At 45.7% G+C, this 19,908-nt stretch overlaps 1 protein-coding gene across 2 annotated transcripts in view; it reads right to left on the bottom strand.

The window, feature by feature from the left end:
- PLEKHA4 (pleckstrin homology domain containing A4) overlaps positions 1–3,175 on the bottom strand; it is a 98,227-nt gene extending 95,052 nt beyond the window's left edge. The window contains exon 1 of one of the 2 annotated variants that reach the window (XM_040325695.1): positions 2,898–3,175. The gene's annotated coding sequence lies outside the window, so the exon portion shown is untranslated. The remainder of the gene's footprint in view (positions 1–2,897) is intronic. The other variant, XM_040325696.1, reaches the window with a different exon arrangement.
- Positions 3,176–19,908: the final 16,733 nt, after the last annotated feature.

Below are 19,908 nucleotides of genomic sequence, written 5' to 3'. Positions count from 1 at the left end.
ATGAATGCATAAAAGGAAAAAAAAAAAAAAACAAGACATCGCATGTCAACCCATCACACAGATGTAAATGACACCATGCATAACAATGGCTATCCTGTGGTCATGTGCCGACGTGCTAAAATATGTGCAAATCAACCCCAAGCGACTAGATCACAAGAAATCTGGATTCCACAAAAAAAAGATTTCCCAGGGGCTCATTCACACAGGACGACAGGCCTTGAGATACATTCACCACAAACCAGTGAAAGGCGCAAGAAAATTCAGTGTCATCAGCGACACCCGTTCACACCAAGGTGTTGTGTTTTAGAAACAAAACACAGAAACAATTTTGTGCGCGGACATCCATTGTAAAGGGCTCATTACACAACAAAACGCACATGAATTGCACCGACATACATTATGTGGCTGCGTTTTACCACATCAAGGGTCAAAATTCTAACTTTTTTTTTGCAAATGAAAGATGTGTTGTGCAATACAGACAATCTGCATTTCCATGCAATGCACCTGTATGGTATGAAATGGGCACACAGAAGAGCTGGTATGGGCGGCTGCCCTGATTGCGCTCACTCGCCAGTTGGTAATTAACCATAAACTGTCCTGTTGAAAGATCGACAACATACAACTAAAACAAAGCCGGGTGGAGCGGAGGAGGGACTGTTGACAACACAACTCCATCCAATGTCTGATGGTTGAGGTCGGTATACGAGAACGTACATTCACAATCTGGATTGCTGTATGTTTCATGAACCGCAACATGTACAGTATGGTGGCCACACACACCAAGATAAACAATGGATTTATTGATCAAACTCTACTGATAGCAATAACCAATCTATAGTGGACAGCCCACACACAAAACGTAAATGATAGTTAGACAATGCCATGGTAAATCATCAACCCCATCTCTGTTTACCCCATGTAATCTCGTAAGCTGAGTGATTGAAATGCCATCAAATTCACGACCAAAGCATCTCAGTGCTGCTGATACTACACAATCGCTTTCCGCCTGAGCTGATCAACTCTACATGGAGTCCAATTTCGCCTACACACCATCGTTTTAAATGACATTTTTTTTAAAAAACAACGTTTTTTTTTAATGCCGAAAAACGATCGTGTGTACGTGGCATAAGTCTGGCCATACATTACACAATTTTCCTGTTCAAATTTCATTTAGAATTACCTTCATCTATGTAGTGCAAGGGCCTGCCCCAGTGTGAACCGGCTCCGAGAGTGTTTAGGTCTGACCTCATATTATATGGTACTGGTAAATCTAAAATGTAATAAATATAAACACACAATGTATGCCCAGCCTAATGGCTCGTACACACGATCCGAATATCGCACGACGGATCGTATGACTTTTTTCGCTTAATAGTCGCAAGTAAAATGAAATAGGTTATTAAAGACACGAAAATTCTCGTACGACCGAAAAAAAATAATCGGAAGTGATGTCATGTGTTGTATTTTCGGACGACAACTGTACTGACTAAACGAAAATCGTACGATCCGACATCGTACGAGGAAAATTTCCGTGCATGTCCGATCGAATAATATCGGATGAACTGTCGTGATCAGCTCTCGAAAGTAGTGTACACACGATCCGAAAATTGTACGATTCTTCATCGGACGATCGTTTTTCGTCCGATATTCGGATCGTGTGTACGGGCCATAAGGCTCAATTCACACCTAGGCGTATTGTCGCCTGTAGCGCGACGCTATTGCAGCCTGCAATACGCTGGAGGGGTGATTTAACACTGTCGGCTATGGAGATGGTTCACATCTCCACGCCAAACGCCTGAAGCTCAAAACAAGTCCCGGACCTTTTTTTCAGGTGGCTTTCGGCGTTTGGCATAGCCGACAATGTTGATCACCCCTCCGGCGTATGTTAGGCTTAAAAAACGCCGTGTTTTGTCGCGGCAAATCGTGGGACAAAACGTTGCAATTTGTCGCGGTAACATACGCCGCGCGTTCAGGTGTGAATGCAGCCTAAGACAATTAAAAGGAAATATTTTTGTATTCAATTGTATATGATAATCTAATTGAAGCGGGTATGGCCACTTAACAACAACAACAAAACAATAATATCCCATAGGAAGGGCCACTTACACCTGTGTCATCTCCGAGAAGTGATCACTTTTCAGAGAGCGGTGCCAGTGCAGCCGACAGCGTTCAGGAGGGGATACTGCTGCCAAAATATATTTTTTTTCTTTTTAGGTCAGGATTTTTGGAATGGCGCTGTAATCATAAGTATATTGTTTCAGTCATGGCTGAGACATGGTCCCATTCACCTCAATGGGATGCGATTGGTGAAGTGCTGTCCTCTGATCACAATGGGAAGCAAGTCTACAACCTCAGGGCTCTGGATAGAGAGATTATATATATATATATATATATATATATATATATATATATATACACACACACATACACACACACACACACACACACACACACACACACACACACACACCAAATTGTATATATATATATATATATATTTATTTTTTTGTTTTTAAAATATTACACACACACCAAATATATATATATATATATATATATATGAATATCATACATTACACACCAAAACACCATCCCCCTCCAACATGTATATCCCCCCCAGACCCAAGTGTAAAGTACCCCCCCCATGTATAGGAGAACTCTGGGCTCCTTTAAGGAAGTTTTGTAAACAAATCCGAACATCTCCGGTATATGAGATCCGGATTTACAAACAAACTCCTCGGCGTTGTACAGACCGGGGGCTCCAGATGTTGGAGGAAAGTAAACTTTAGGAGAAGTTCCTCCCCCCCGGACACGTGCTGTAGGTGCAGACAGGTGGCGGTGAAGGTATAGTAGCCATGGTAGGTAGGTGGTTGCATGGTCCATGTTGTCCCTCTTACCTGTGTGCAGTCAGTGCGATCCTCTAGCGCCTGTGATGAGCTCCCATAAGGCCGGCACCGCCGCGTGCAGGGTCAGTGGTGTGCCCCGATCTTCTACCTTCTCTGCCCCCGAACCTCCACTCCGCTCATACTACCCTCTCATCTGCCTCCTTCCCCTTTGTACTTCCTTTCCCCGCTCCTCGCTTTCCTCCCATTCACTTCCAATGGACGAGTTGTAGTAAAAGTCAGTCCGCTCCCTCCTCACCTCCCCCTCCTCTGTCCTCCACCAGGAGAGGCGGGGCCACCCAAAGAACAATTGGAGGGCCAACCTCTGGGAACACCCAGATTCCAGGATCACAGCCACACACTACTCAGTGTATACACACAGCCCTAACTATATATACACACACACTACTCAGTCCTGACCACTATACACAGTGTATACACACAGCCCTAACTATATATACACACACTACTCAGTCCTGACCACTACACAGTATATACACACAGCCCTAACTATATATCCACACACTACTCAGTCCTGACCACTACACAGTGTATACACACAGCCCTAACTATATATACACACACTACTCAGTCCTGACCACTACACACAGTGTATACACACAGCCCTAACTGTATATACACACACTACTCAGTCCTGACCACTACACACAGTGTATACACACAGCCCTAACTATATATACACACACTACTCAGTCCTGACCACTATACAGTGTATACACACAGCCCTAACTATATATACACACACACTACTCAGTCCTGACCACTATACAGTGTATACACACAGCCCTAACTATATACACACTACTCAGTCCTGACCACTACACAGTGTATACACACAGCCCTAACTATATATATATATATACACTACTCAGTCCTGACCACTACACAGTGTATACACACAGCCCTAACTATATATATATATACACTACTCAGTCCTGAACACTAAACACACACTACATACACACATCCCTAACTATACACGCACCATGCGCACACACAGACCTGCATGGCCCTCCACACAGAACACACCATACACACAGCCCTCACTAAACATACACCATATACACATACCTCACTAAACACACATCATACACATAGCCCTCACTAAACACACACCATGATACACACAGGTGACACAGCCCTCACTAAACACACATACCTCACTATATACACACACCATACACACAGCCCTCACTAAACACACACCATACACACAGCCCTCACTAAACACACACCATACACACAGCCCTCACTAAACACACACCATACACACAGCCCTCACTAAACACACACCGCCCTGCATGACTCTCCACACAGCGCACACCATACACTCAACACACACAGCCCTGCATGACTTTCCACACAGCTCACAGCACACACCATACACACAGCCCTGCCCCAGCCTGACTTCCCATACACACAACAACGGAGAGATACAGAGAGGGGAAAAAAGTATTTGACCCGGCGGATCACGGTAAATTGCAGCTGAGAGCATGTAAACAAACCGGCGTCATTTGATGACGCCGGTTCCTCCCTCCTCTCTCTGTACCAATCGGTACAGTGTGAGAGGAGCGCGGGTATCAGCGGCGCTGTGGGCTGGATCTGTGACTTTTGCAGTCATCCAGCCATCCCTGCTCAGCTATCCCTGCGCAATACTCTGCAATACCCCTACCCCTGTGCAATATTCTGCAATACCCCTACCCCTGTGCAATACCCCTACCCCTGTGCAATACTCTGTAATACCCCTACCCCTGTGCAATACTCTGCAAAACCCCTACCCCCTGTGCAATACTCTGCAAAACCCCTACCCCCTGTGCAATACTCTGCAAAACCCCTACCCCCTGCGCAATACCCCTTGTGCAATACTCTGCAATACCCCCTGTGCAATACCCCTGCCAGTACTCTGCAATACCCCTGCACAATACTCTGCAATACCCCCGCACAATACTCTGCAATACCCCCGCACAATACTCTTTAATACCCCCGCACAATACTCTGCAATACCCCCTGTGCAATACCCCTGCCAGTACTCTGCAATACCCCCGCGCAATACTCTGCAATACCCCTGCACAATACTCTGCAATACCCCCGCATAATCTTCTGCAATACCCCCGCACAATACTCTGCAATACCCCCTGTGCAATACCCCTGCCAGTACTCTGCAATACTCTGCAATACCCCCGCACAATCCTCTGCAATACCACCGCACAATACTCTGCAATACCCCCTGTGCAATACCCCCGCACAATACTCTGCAATACCCCCGCACAATACTTTGCAATACCCCCGCACAATACTCTGCAATACCCGGAAAATACTCTGGAAAACAAAATGCGTTTTAACCACTTCCTGCCCGTCGGCCGTCATATGAGGTCCTTGACTTTGTGCAGGGATATCTAAATGATGCCTGCAGCTACAGGCATCATTCAGATATCATCTTTTTCAGCCGGAAATTCCCTACACCGTAAGAATGATCATGGTGGCTGTTCCGCCTCTTGATCATTCTCCCTTCGCCCTCCGGTGCTTCTTCCGACTCACCGCTACGATCGATGCCAGGATCGTTTTTTTTTTTTTCAGGCTTCCCAGCCTAGAGGTGAGATGTGGGGTCTTATTGACCCCATATCTCACTGTAAAGAGGACCTGTTATGCTATATTCCTATTACAAGGGATGTTTACATTCCTTGTAATAGGAATAAAAGTTATCAAAACATTTATTTTTGGGGAAAAACGTGTCAAACTAAAAAAAATAAAGTAAAATGAACAATAATTTTTTTTTTTTTTTTTACAGCGCCCCTGTTCCTGTGTGCTCGTATACAGATGCTACCGCACACGTAAGTCCCACCCACAACCACACATATGAGGTATCGCTGCGAATGTTAGAGCGAGAGCAATAATTTTGGCCCTTGACCTCTTCTCCAACTAAAAAGATGTAACCAGTAAAAATATTTAAAGCGTCACTTATAGGGATTTTTAAGTAGCGAAGTTTGGCGCCATTCCACAAGCGTGTGCAATTTTGAAGGGTGACCTGTTGGGTATCTATTTACTCAGCGTGACTTCATCTTTCATATTTTGCAAAAACATTGGGCTAACTTTAATGTTTTTTTTTAAAAGCACAAAACTGTTTTATTTCCCCAAAAAAAAACGCTCGAAAAATTGCTGTGCAAATACCGTGCGCGATAAAAAGTTGCAATGACCGCCATTGTATTCTCTAGGGTCTTTGCTAAAAAAGCATATATAATGTTTTGGGGTTCTATGTAATTTTCTAGCAAATAAATGATTATTTTTACATGTAGGAGAGAAATGTCAGAACTGGTCTGGGTGTTCCAGAACGCCTGATGGTGCTCCCTGCATGTAGGGCCTCTGTATGTGGCTATGCTATGTAAAAGTCTCACACATGTGGTATCGCCATACTCGGGAGGAATAGCAGAATGTGTTTTGGGGTGTAATTTGTGGTATGCATATGCTGTGTGTGAGAAATAACCTGCTAATATGAAAATTTTGAGAAAAAAAAAAAGAAAATCTTGATTTTGCAAAGAATTGTGGGAAAAAATGACAACTTCAAAAAACTCACAATGCCTCTTTCTAAATACCTTGGAATGTTTTCTTTCCAAAAATGGGTCATTTGGGGGGTATTTATACTTTTCTGGCATGTTAGGGTTTCAAGACATGAGATAGGCCATCAGTACTTCAGGTGTGATCAATTTTCAGATATTGGCACCATAACTTTCACCCAGACTAAATAATATTTTTTTTTTACCAAAGATATGTAGCAGTATACATTTTAGGCCAAATTTATGAAGAAAATTTTATTTTTTGCAAAATTTTATAATTGAAATAAAAAAAAAAATATTTTTTTTACAAAATTTCCGTACTTTTTTCATTTAGGCCCCTTTCACATTGAGGAGTTTTTCAGGCGGTACAGCGCTAAAAATAGCGCTGCTATCCCGCCTGAAAAACTCCTGCCCAGCTTCCTCAATGTGAAAGCCGAAGGGCTTTCACACTGAGGCGATGCGCTGGCGGGAGACAAAAAAATCTCCTGTCAGCAGCATCTTTGGAGCGGTGAGAGGAGCGGCGTGTATACCCCCCCTTTCACCACTCCTTCCCATTGAAAACAATGGGAAACCGCGGCAATACCGCCCGCAATGCGCCTCTATATAGGCGCATTGCGGGCGGTATTAACCCTTTATCGGCCGCTAGCGGGGGTTAATACCGCACCGCTAGCGGCTGATTTCGACGGCAATCCCGGCGGTATAGCGCCGCTACTTTTAGCGGCGTTATACCGCCACCGCAGCTCCCGCCCCAGTCTGAAAGGGGCCTTATAGCGAAAAAAATAAAAACCGCAGAGATGATCAAATACCACCAAAATAAAGCTCTATTTGTGGGAAAAAAAGGACACAAATTTCATTTGGTTACAGTGTTGTATGACTGAGTAATTGTCATTCAAATTGTGAGAGCACGGAAAGCTGAAAATTGGTCTGGTTATTATGGGTGTTTAAGTGCCCAGTGGTCAAGTGGTTAATGAGTGAAATAAGTATTTGATCCCAGAAATAAGATTTCTGGCCCCCAGGTGTCTTCTATACAGGTAATGAGAAGAGATTAGAAGCACTGTCTTAAGACTCTAAAGCGCCGGTTGTTTTGGCCCCTAGCGGGGCGTTTTTTTTTGAGTGACCTTAAAAATATCGGAAGCGCTGTCCATTAATTTCAATGGGCAGGAACGTTTTTGGAACGCTTTTTACAGCGCTTCAAACCCGCCCCAAAGATGCTGCTTGCAGGACTTTTTCTAACGAATGAATGGGAGGCATTTTCAGGCACTATTTGTGGTGCTAAAACGCCCGAAACCTCTTTCAATACTGAGCATCCCCAGTCCTCACCAGCTAAATAACGTCTGTGGGGGGCTGCAGAAGAGCAGCTGTAACTTACTGCATGTCTGTGGCATGGAGAGGCTTCTGCCTGTGTAGATCCCCTGACCCCTCCCTCTTCTGTTCTCTCTGCTCTCTCATAGAAATCTAGGATGAGTTTTGTAGAGCAGGGAGGGATGTGAATGGCCAACCTATACCAGGTCATATACTAGGTATTGATTGGGGGGGAACCCCACGCAATTTTTTTCGGGTTTTTCCATTGCAGACATTGCATTATTTTTCTATTTTCTATTTTTTTCCATTCAGCTGTCAGCGGGGAAACTCATTCGTTGTTAAGGACGTAGCAGCCAGCTTCCCAGCCCGCTCCTTAACAACCTTAACAACCTTAACAACCAGCTATTCACTATGCCCAGATTGGGCAAAGCTTTGCCCAATCTGGGCTTAGAATGCACTGTGCAGCACGCAGTGCATTGTGGGGTGCTCAATGGGCGAACCACAAATTCAGGTGCTCGCTGAACTGATGAGCAGGCGATATACGGGCTGAACTTTTGCTTGGCTCAAGCTGTTTGCCCAACTGTTTGACCACCTTGCAATGTTTGTCTATGGCTTGTCTCCAGAGCAGGGAGCCGCCATCTTGGTGGGGGTCAGGATCAATGCTCGAGGAAGGATAAATGTGTCTGCAGGCTACTGAGAGAACAGTTTAAAAGAAAGCAGGGGGTGTTAGAAAAGACTGGACTGCTGCTCCTGGCTGAATGTAACCCGGCCACAACTGGGAGACCTGTTTTATCGCACAGGATCTTGCCTCAGAGATTTCTCCCTGGGAAGGTGTGAGGTGTGATTTGGATGCCTGGTGAGATCAGATTGTAGTAGACAGCACTCTGGCCACTTGTTAGGAAGCAAGAGGGACAGTCTCAGCAGGATTAAAAGAGAGACATCACAGCAACACCTATCCCTGTCTGGGGAGCTGAATCAAAGCACATGTACAGAGACCCAAAAGACATCACACAAGTTAATCTGTTGTCTGCTGGGACCTTTTGTGTTTTCTTCAAGGGCCCCAACCTTACTGGCAGGGGCGTCATTAGGCCCGGGCTTGGGGGGCTGGAGCCCCGAATGGGCCCTCGAAAAGCCCCGAATCTATTTACCTGTGATTTGTATTGTTGGCCTCGAGCGCCGGGGCCGATCTGATGGCCGAGTTCGGCTGGGGCAGAGTGCGGCCGGGGCCAAGTTTTGGCAGAGTGTCATAGGTCCCGCCTTCTGGAGCCTGCAGTGCCAATTCAGGAGGACCATGGGACGTATGACGTGGTGCGTCCAATGTCATAGCCTGCAGAGTCTCCAGAAGGCGGGAATTTCAAAATGAAGCCGCCGAACAATATCCCTGCTCGGGCAGGCGGCTCTCCTCCCTCTGCTCCTCGGCTCGGCAGCTCCTCTCCTCCTCCTCGGCATGGCAGCTCCTCTCCTCGGCATGGCAGCTCCTCTCCTCTCTGACAGTGACGACTCCGAGTGACTGACACCGCGGCTGAGCTCAGGTAAGTCAGTGTGTGTGTATCTATGCCATTGTCAGTAGGTCAAGTTGTGTTAGGTCATGCAGGTCACTGGTCAGTGTATGTAGGTCAGTGCAGGTAGGTCAATGTAGGTAGGTCAGTGCAGGTAGGTCAGTGGTCAGCATTGAAGGGCACTGGTAAGTCACACAACCCCACCGCCCAGCCCCAAAAAAACGCTACTCCACATACAACACCTCTAATTCCGCCACCTCTTTTGTCAAAGGGGCGGATATGGTTATAAGAGGCATGATGCCCAGTGTTTTATGATGGGCAGTGCTTTTCTCAAAGGGGTGGATGCTTTAAGCTCTGGCCATCATGCGGCCTCTTATAACCATATCCGTCCCTTGCTGTATTGAGATCTGAGCATTTGAGAAAAGCATCAGATCATTCCGGACAATGATCAGATCGGACTCCTGCTGTGAGCCGCATGCGAAGATAGTGTGAACCCAGCCTTACCGGAAGTTAAATCTGAGACCCCCTTTTGGGGAATGCGTGGTATGACCTGTTAAGGTCTCTTCTCAAAGTGAGAGTCCACCTGAAACACTTAGGCCCCGTACAGACGACCGAACATGTCTGCTGAAACTGGTCCGCGGACCAGTTTCAGCAGACATGTTCGGTCGTCTGTACAGCCGAGCGGACAGGATTCCAGCGTACATTTGCCCGCCGGGCCTTTTTCGAGCGGGCAAATATTTCTAAACATGTTTAGAAACATGCCCGCTGGAATCCTGTCCGTCGGACATGTTCGGTCGTCTGTACAGACCTACCGTACATGTCCGAGCGGCCACCATCCCTCGCATGCGTCGAATGACTTTGACGAATGCGTGGAAGCATTGAACTGCCAGGGCCGAGCACGTCATCGCGGCGGCGGCGTGGCCTCGTCGCCGCGTCTCGAGTACGCGCGGATTTCTGTATGATGGTGTGTACAGCCATCATACAGAAATCTCCGGGCAGACATGTACGCTGAAAACGGTCCGGCGGACCGTTTTCATCGTACATGTTTGCCCGTCTGTACGAGGCCTAAGTGTTGGACTTCTTTCACTTGTCAATTGGCAGTGTTTCTTGCAACACATTTTATGGTTGCACAGCAGGAGGAAGAGTATTAGACTATATAGTGGTCTGGAACTGTTGACAACCACTTATACTGCATGATTTATTTATTGTATTTTTATTTTCAGCACCAAGGTTGTGTGTTATTTCTTGTTTCACACTTGTTTTATTTTTATTTACACTTATTTATTTATATTTTTGAATTGCACTTTATGGGCCAGATTCAGGTACATTGGCGTATCTTTGTGCCGGCGTAGCGCATCTCATATGCGCTACGCCGACGTAACATTGAGAGGCAAGCTGAGTATTCACAAAGCACTCACTCCCATATTTGCGCTGGCGTAATGTAAATGGGCCCGCGTAAGCCCACCTAATTCAAGGTAGGCAGGTAGTGGGCGTGATGTATTGAAATTAACTGTGACCCCATGTAAATGAATGGCCGATCGAATGGCGCATGCGTGCGCATGCTCAGAATCACGTCGCATATACTCCCTAAGATACGACGGCTCAATGCGTACAATGTGAACGTAACCTACGCCCAGCCCCATTCACGTACGACTTACGTAAACGACGTAAAATAGGACGCTGTTCCCGGGCCCATACCTTAACATGACATACCCCTGCTTTATGAGGGGTAAACTTACGCCGGACGTACGCCTTACGTAAACGGCGTAGCTTACTGCGACGGACGCAAGTACGTTCGTGAATTGACGTATCTAGGTCATTTAAATATTCGACGCGTAAATCAACGGAAGCGCCCCTAGCGGCCAGCGTAAATATGCACCCAAAATACGACGGCGTAGGAGACTTACGTCAGTCAGATGGAGCCAGAATTCAGGCGTATCTGCTTTCAAGAATACGGCGCATAGATACGACGGCGCATCCTAGAACTTACGCGGCAGATACGTCGGCGTAAGTTTTCTCTGAATCTGGCCCAATGTATTTAAGATATCTTCACTTGTGAATTACTAACACTGAAGTTTTGTTCCACTTTCTGCTACATTTGTTATTATTTACTTATGATGATTGCTATATTTGATACATTGTATTTTGTTTTGTGTGCTTTGGATTGCATTATTAAGAAGCACATATATTTATGTTTATGCGATTTGTCACAGCAATGGGATTTTGGGTGCACCTTTTACCATTTTATGATTACACTGGGCCAGATTCTTCTAGAATCCGCGGCGGCGTAGCGTAAGCCATTTACACTACGCTGCCACAATTTACTGGAGCAAGTGCCGTATTCTCAAAGCACTTGCTCCGTAATTTGCGGCGGCGTAGTGTAAATGGCCCGGCGTAAGGCCGTGTAATTCAAAGGGGGCGGCTTGTATTTAAATTAAGCGCGCCCCCGCGCTGATCGAACTGCGCATGCGCCGGCCGTAAAAATAGCCCAGTGCGCATGCTCCAACTCACATCGGAAAACGTCAATGAAGCCGACGTGAGCGTCATTTCCGCAAATCCCTATTCGTGAACGACGCTGTCCCGAGGCCATACTTAACATGGCATACGACGGACCTTCGTAAACTTACCCCTCATATAGCAGGGGTACGTTTACGCTTACGGAAACGACTTAACGACGACGAGGCGGTGCAAAAACGTTCAGGAATCGGCGTATCAGGCTTATTTGCATAGACAAATGAGAAATCGACCTAAACGCCACCTAGCGGCCAGCGTAACATTACATTTAAGATCCAACGGTGTAAGATTATTACGCCAGTCAGATCTTAGCGTAAATCCGGCGTATCATGTTTTCTGAATAGAAAACAATGATACGCCGGCGGGAAATTCGAATTACGCCGGTGTATCTGTAGATACACCAGCGTAATTCTTTTGAGAATCTGGCCCACAGTTCTTTTTTGGTTGCGCTACATTATTGTATATATTATATTTCCTGCACTACTCTTTTTGTTTTTTTCTGGAGTAATAAACACATTGGCCCGGATTCAAGAAACAATTGCCCCTGTGTAACCATAGTTACACAGCGCAATTGCTTACTTGCCCCGGCGTAACGAATGCTCCTGATTCAGGAACCTCGTTACGCCGACTGCAGCCTAAGATATGCGCGGCATAAGGCTCTTATGCCCGCATATCTTAGGCTGCATTCTTGCGATGGCCGCTAGGTGGCGTTCCCGTTGTGCTCAGCGTATAGTATGCAAATTGCATACTAACGCCGATTCACAACGTTACGCGAGCCCTGCGTACGCAGTTTACGTCGTTTCCGTACGCCGTTTTTCGCGTAAGGCTGCCCTTGCTGTTAGCAGGGGCAGCCAATGTTACATATACCCGTCGTTCCCGCGTCGCGAAATTTCAAATTTACGTCGTTTGCGTAAGTGATTCGTGAATGGCGCTGGACGCCATTCACGTTCACTTTGAAGCAAATGACGTCCTTGCGACGTCATTTGCCGCAATGCACGTCGGGAAAGTTTCCCGACGGAGCATGCGCTCTACGATCGGCGCGGGAACGCGCCTAATTTAAATGATTCCCGCCCCCTACGGGATCATTTAAATTGCGCGCGCTTACACCAGGCATTTTGCCGGCGCGCCCACGCAATTTACGGAGCTACTGCTCCGTGAATCAAGGGCAGCGCAGTAAATTTGCGGGGGCGCAGGGCAAAAACGTTGCCATGCGCCTCCGTAAAAAATGCGCAAATCTACCTGAATCCGGGCCATTAAGGACAAGTGGACTTTCTGATTTGGGGACTGTCCCATAGAGGGCTATGGGAATCCATGTTTTTTAATATCCAACCTTTGCAGCAATGAATAGACTTTTTTTTATCATTTACTTTATTTTAAAGAAAAAGTTCGTTTTGCATGATGTTCTCCTTGCAGTCCACTCACTCTATGATTATCCATAGAGAGGCACAGAGATCTGCATGTCTTTTGATCATTTCCTGTGCCACGCCTGTTTGCAGGGAGATTTTCCACCAAGTTAAAATAATTGTGATAACAAGAGTTCCATTATTGCCTCCTACTGATTCAGAAACTGCCTGATAATTGAAATACAAGCAATGCTTAAAATTGCTTCTAATTCCCAAGCTCTCAGTAGTTACCCTAAGGCAGCTGTATATTTAGGACAGTGATCGGAGGTTTACAAATTACTGACAAACAAGCTCTCCCTCATGAGCCCTGGTTCACACTATGAACTGCTAGTGAATTGCACAGATACCACACCGCATTCCTGTTCAATTCACTTGCGATTCAGTAAGGTGCGATTTGAGCCTATTCATTTTGAATGGGCTAAAATCACACCAAAGACATGTACCCTGTTTCCCCGAAAATAAAACCTACCCCTAAAATAAGACCTAGCGTAATTTTACAGGAGGACTGCAATATAAGACCTACCCCGAAAATAAGCCCTAGTTTAAAATCCTATAACCCACTCTATTACAGTAGTACACAATTTACAATGTGTGTGTTTCTGTAACATAAATGCAGGGAAGAGAGCTCCGGCAGGTCACAAAAGCGCAGAGCGGTGCTATAATGAAGGTATTTGGCACAATTATATTACATAAATACACATATTGTACATTATATACTACAGTAATAGAGTGGATTACAAGATTTTACAAGCATTTTAACTAAGTTCACACTGGGGATCCCTAACAGGCAGGTTGACAGAGGGGGAGAGAAGACAGCACATTACATGGTAAGACCTACCCCAAAAATAAGCCCTACTGTGTCTTTTGTTGCCAAAATTAATATAAGACCCGGGCTTATTTTCGGGGAAACACGGTATGCAGTAATCCTGCAACCGGATTGCATATTATTTTTTTACCATGCGATCCGGTGCCGGCAAATGCTTTGTGTTTTTTGACCTGTGTCTGTGTGATTAACCAGTTAACAACCGCCCTATAGACGATATACGTCTACAAGGCGATTGCTTAACTCTGGGAGGACGTCCTCCCAGAATCACGCTCCCGCGCGCCCTCTGGGGACCCGGGGGATCACGGATCACGGTAAATCGCTGCTGATGGCGTCGGTTTACCACGTGATCGCTCCGTCCAATGACGGAGCGATCACTTGTAAACAAACCGGCGTCATGTGATAACGCCGGTTCCTCCCTCCCCTCTCTGTACCGAACGGTACAGTGTGAGAGGAGAGGGGAGGGAGCGGATGAAGCAGCAGCAGCTGCTGTGGGCTGGATCTGTGACAAATGCAGTCACAGATCCAGCCATCCAAATCCCTGCCCCAACTCTGCAATACCCCACAATACTCTGCAATACCCCAAAATACTCTGCAATACACCAAAGTACTCTGCAATACCCCAAAATACTCTGCAATGCACCAAAATACTCTGCAATACACCGCAATACCCCAAAATACTCTGCAATACCCCACAATACTCTGCAATACCCCACAATACCCTGCAACGTCGCCTATGGGGATTTTTAAGTAGCGAAGTTTGGCGCCATTCCACGAGCGTGTGCAATTTTGAAGGGTGACATGTTGGGTATCTATTTACTCGGCGTAACTTCATCTTTCACATTTATGCAAAAGAATGAAGAAAAAATACTAAATTTGCTAAATTTTATAACAGAAACAAAGAAAAATTCATTTTTTTTACAGAATTTTTTACAGAGTCTTTTTTCTCTTATAGCGCAAAAAATAAAAAACCCAACGGTGATTAAATACCACCAAAAGAAAGCTCTATTTGTGTGAAAAAAAGGACGAAAATTTCATTTGGGTACAATGTTGTATGACTGAGTAATTGTCATTCAAATTGTGAGAGCACCGAAAGCTGAAAATTGGTCTGGATATTAAGTGGGTTTACGTGCCCAGTGGTCAAGTGGTTAAGATTGCATCGACTCCTGCAGCAGGTCACAAGGGCAGTGCAGTTTGAATGCAGTGGGGGAACGCTCATGGATCATGGTCTTTTCTGCATTGCATTAGTATGATGCTTATATCCTGCATATTCCATGTATCTTCATATCTTATAGAACAAACTAAGTGCTGGTCAAAAATATCCACTTTTGGGGACCACTGCCAAGGTTTTTATTTGGAGTTTAAACCAAGCTTGGACTATGGATACCTCCAAACCATCATCCCCTAAACCCATATAACCCCATGCCGACCGAAATGCACCCGAGCAATGCATGCGAATAGTTTCTCCATACAGGATGCGTCTTGAAGCTGTCATTACCAACAAAGGATTTTGTATGAAGTATTAAATACATTTCAGTTAGCATGTTCAATACTTGTCCCTGTGTCATTCCATTATATTTTATCACACATAAATCTATTTCTGAACTTTATTTGTTTTGGTTTCTTTGTATGCATGCGTGGTGAAAATTGTATGTCAATAGTACCATCGGAGATATATTTACCTAGAAAAATGGTGTCCGATACGTATTTTACCCGCTGTATAATGGAGCAACACAAATATATAAATAATGCATGATTTAAAGCTTTGAGGGAGTATACACTTTCCTCTACACTACATGCCTATTGCTGTTAACCCCTTTTGAAGGGCAAAGCCAGTGTGTGCTACACACCTTTAGCAAATAAGTAGTTATAACATAGGACAATAGCTGATCCACGTCTCCACTGCAAGTAGAGAATTTCTGTGTCAACTATGTCACACTGTTTTAAGATAGAATGTTTTCAAGGGGAATTGTGGAGAATTGTACAGAAATATGTCCTTGTGTATATAAGAGGACATTACAGCTCTGAAGGTGTCTATAAACCTCTGATTAAAGCGGGTGTTCACCCTAAAAAAATAATAATAATATTACATTGAGCTCACTTCAGAGATTGACCGTATGCTGATCTTTTTTTATTTTTTTTGTCGTACATACCGTAGAATCTCTATCCCCCCCCCCCCCCTGGCTTCCAGGTTGGTGAATCCAGCGGGACTGGGCGTTCCTATCCAGCAGGCAAGTGATTGACGTGATGACGAACACTACCCCCGTCGCATACGGAGTGTCACGAGTTGCTGAAAGAAGCCGAACGTCGGTGTGCAGGCGCCGTATAGCGCCGACTCGCCGTACGGCTTCTTTCGGCAACTCGTGACGCTCCGTATGCGACGGGGGTAGTGTTCGTCATCACGTCAATCACTTGCCTGCTGGATAGGAACGCCCAATCAAGGCCAGGTGATCACTATTTCTTTCCCCTGAAATATGCAGCCACATAATGTGATCCTTTACCCTCATTGCGTTGTACAAAGTAGTAGATGGTTGTAGTACAAACAGGCACATTTGCTTGCCATGGATGTCCTCCCAGAGTTAAGGAACCGCCTTGTAGACGTCTTTCGTCTATAGGGCGGTGATTAAGCGGTTAAAAGTCGTGGCTTCCCCCTGGTCCCTTGCCGTGATAGGCGTTTCCCAGCAGACACTGTGTTCAGTGTTCTGCCTGTCACGGATGTCCTCTCATCCTCGGACTGGTTTCCCAGAGACATTGTGTTCAGAGTTCCGCCAATCACAGACGTCTTTTCATCCTCGGACAAGAGAAAGTCCATGATAGGCGGAACACTGAACACAGTGTCTGCTGGGAAAACGAGTCTGAGTGTCATGAATATGCATCAAGTCTGTCTGCCTACCTGATCTCCATGTGTTCATTAGAGGCAGATCCTGTTCTGGTTTCCCTTTTTATCACTTCCTCTTCCTGTATGGCTCCACCCTAGTCCATCCCAGGAAGCCTATATTAACCTTTGCTCTACAGGTCTGCAGTGCTGTTCAACAGTGTTCCTATGCTTAGTTCCTGTCTGCAGTGTATTGCTAGTTCCTGTTTGCAGAGTGCTACGATCAACTTCCGTGTACCGTTTTGGCTTGTCCCCGACTTCCTTGTCTGCCTGTGCCCCTGACTATTTGCATGTTCCACGGTTATCCTTGTCTGCCTGTTGCCCTGACCTCGGCCTGTCCATCACCACTGTTTGTCCTGCTGGCTGCTTCCCCCTTCTCCCTGCGGAGTGTGACTTGAGGAATCTCGGGGATGCGACCTGGACCCAGTTGCGGCCAAGACCATCCCTACCATCAAGGGCTCTGGTGAATACAAAACTGGGTCTTAGACTCCGCGCCCTGGGTGATCTTAGGTTCACGCTTCATCTCCGCTAGCAGCAGTCGGCCATAGGATTCACCACCCTGTGGTGCATCCCTGACCCCTACGGGGTGCACTTGTCCCCTGGCTACGGGTGACCTGACACTGAGGATGAGAAGACGTCTGTGATAGGCTGCTGGGAAACACCTATCACGGAACGGGACCAGGAGGAGACCGCGACTTTTAAACAATGAATAGATGCCCGCAGCCTGTAAAAATTTCAGGTACATTGACTCGGGCACAGGGAGGCTGCAATGGGCACAGTGAGGTGGCAATGGGCACAGTGAGGTGGCAATGGGCACAGTGAGGGATGCAACTGGGCATTGTTGACTCTTTTTTCCGCTTACAGTGGCTGCTGCATTCTCACCCTAGGCTTATACTCGAGTTAATACATTTTCCCAGTTTATTGGGGTAAAAATTAGGTACCTCGGCTTATACTCGGGTTGGCTTATACTTGAATATATACAGTAATCTTAGTAAAAGTTGCATGTACCTGACTGCAGACAGATTCCACATACTGTAGTTTCACATACGTTGAGGCTATGTCTGAGCTTTTTGAAGCTTGTGCTCTGTTAGTTCTTTTTCTGTCTCTGGGTGATATGTCATCAGCTACAAACAAACTTTCAAGGTATGTTTGAATCTAAAGCAAACAGTCACAGCAGTGCATTTACCCAGTATCAGCTAACGTTACAGAGCAGCTCCAGGCTCTGGAAGGATCCCGACAATATTGTCATGGTTTACCCATCTGCCAGGCTGACAGCTGGTTCCTGCTGAAAGATAAAGCCAGCTGTGTATGCCCCCTCTCCAGCGAGCGTTGGAGGGGCAGAGTGAAGAGTAGTGACTGACAGTCACTGCACTCTGTACTTAACAGAGAACTGACTGATCAGCAGTCATATGATTGCTCAGTTCTTGGTCTTAAAGCTGATGTGGGACAGCTGCAGCATCACACCGATAATGCAGCATAGAGGTGAGTATGAATGTTTATTTTTTTTTAATTCCCATACTTCTACTTTATACTAGTCCATAAATGTTTAGTTTAGTTGGCAAATGAAAGTGATTGGGAAAGCAATTATCTCAGGGACGCTAATATAGTTTAAAGGGCTTTATGGTGAGGTTTAAGAATAAATTATAACTGCAGCTCTACGCTCATTTAAACACAATGCACCATAAAATGTTTTGTGCAAGAACATAAAAAAAATTAAAGTCCAATAGTGTAATCCAAAAAGGTACAAAGGTTCAATCCCATGTATCAACATAAACGTTATAATCCAACTGTGTTGTCCAAAACACAAATCAACCCCAGGTGCCACAGATCTTCTATTCACTCTGTGCAGTATCGCCAGTGATTTACTCCCTCTCCACTGCAGGGTGCTTTCACCTTAAAACAGGGATGTCCAAACTTTTTTCAAAGAGGGACAGATTTGATGAAATGAACATGCGTGAGGGCCGACATTCTTTGAACCATTAAAATTTGGTCTAAGTGTGTTTGTCCGAGCACTAATACACTGCCCAACAAGAATTCTCCTGCCTTTGTGGCTGTGTGTGGTGAGGAGTTGAGCTTGGGCGTGTTATTTGTATCTATCTAGATATCTATAGATATCTAGATACAGTATCTATATAGATATATATCTTTTGTGGCCCCAGTGAATCCCAGAGCGCCGCTCAACACTACGGATGAGCTCGGGAGTGTTATTTTATGTATACCTTATTTATCGGCATATAACACGCACCTTCACTTTAAGAGGGAAGTTTCAGGGAAAAAAAATGTTTAAATAAAGAACTGTGAAGCAAAAAAAGGGTCAGTTCCCATCAATGCAGCCTCCCCATTGCCATGAATGCAGCCTCCCCATTGCCATGAATGCAGCCTCCCCATTGCCATGAATGCAGCCTGATCCATGCCCATTTGCAGCCTCGGAGGGGACAGGGAGGGGGCAGGACGAGCGCTAACAGATTACATGCAGGAGAATATCCTGTTTTCTCTGCGGGCTCTTTAATACCAAGTCCTGCCTTCTATGATAGACAGAACAGTCGTCCAATGGCAGCCCAGGAGACAGAACTTCCTAGTACAGATGCCGCTGAGTAAGCGCTTGTTATGCCCCCTCCCTGTCGCCTTTGAGGTAGCGCCAATAAATAGAGTATATATCTTTAGTAGCCATGGGGCCGCAAAAGATATATATATCCAAATTACCAGGGGGGCCACATAAACCGGAACAAGGGCCGCATTCGGCCCGTAGGCCGGACTTTGGACATGCCTGCCTTAAAAGGATGACCTGTATAGTATAGAGCAGTGATGGCGAACCTTGGCACCCCAGATGTTTTGAAACTACATTTCCCATGATGCTCAACTACACTGCAGAGTGCATGAGCATCATGGGAAATGTAGTTCCAAATCATCTGGGGTGCCAAGGTTCGCCATCACTGGTAATGAGTGTTGTGTAAAGCTTTTTTTTCCTTCCTGGGGTCCAGGCTCTGTAGACACCAATCTGCTCGACCATCACCATTACAAACAAACATATACCATGT

The sequence above is a fragment of the Rana temporaria genome, chromosome 10 (genome assembly GCF_905171775.1).
Source record: "Rana temporaria chromosome 10, aRanTem1.1, whole genome shotgun sequence".
Lineage (NCBI taxonomy): Eukaryota > Metazoa > Chordata > Amphibia > Anura > Ranidae > Rana > Rana temporaria.
Note: the sequence above shows the minus strand (reverse complement) of the source record. Positions and strands in the feature narration are given on the sequence as shown.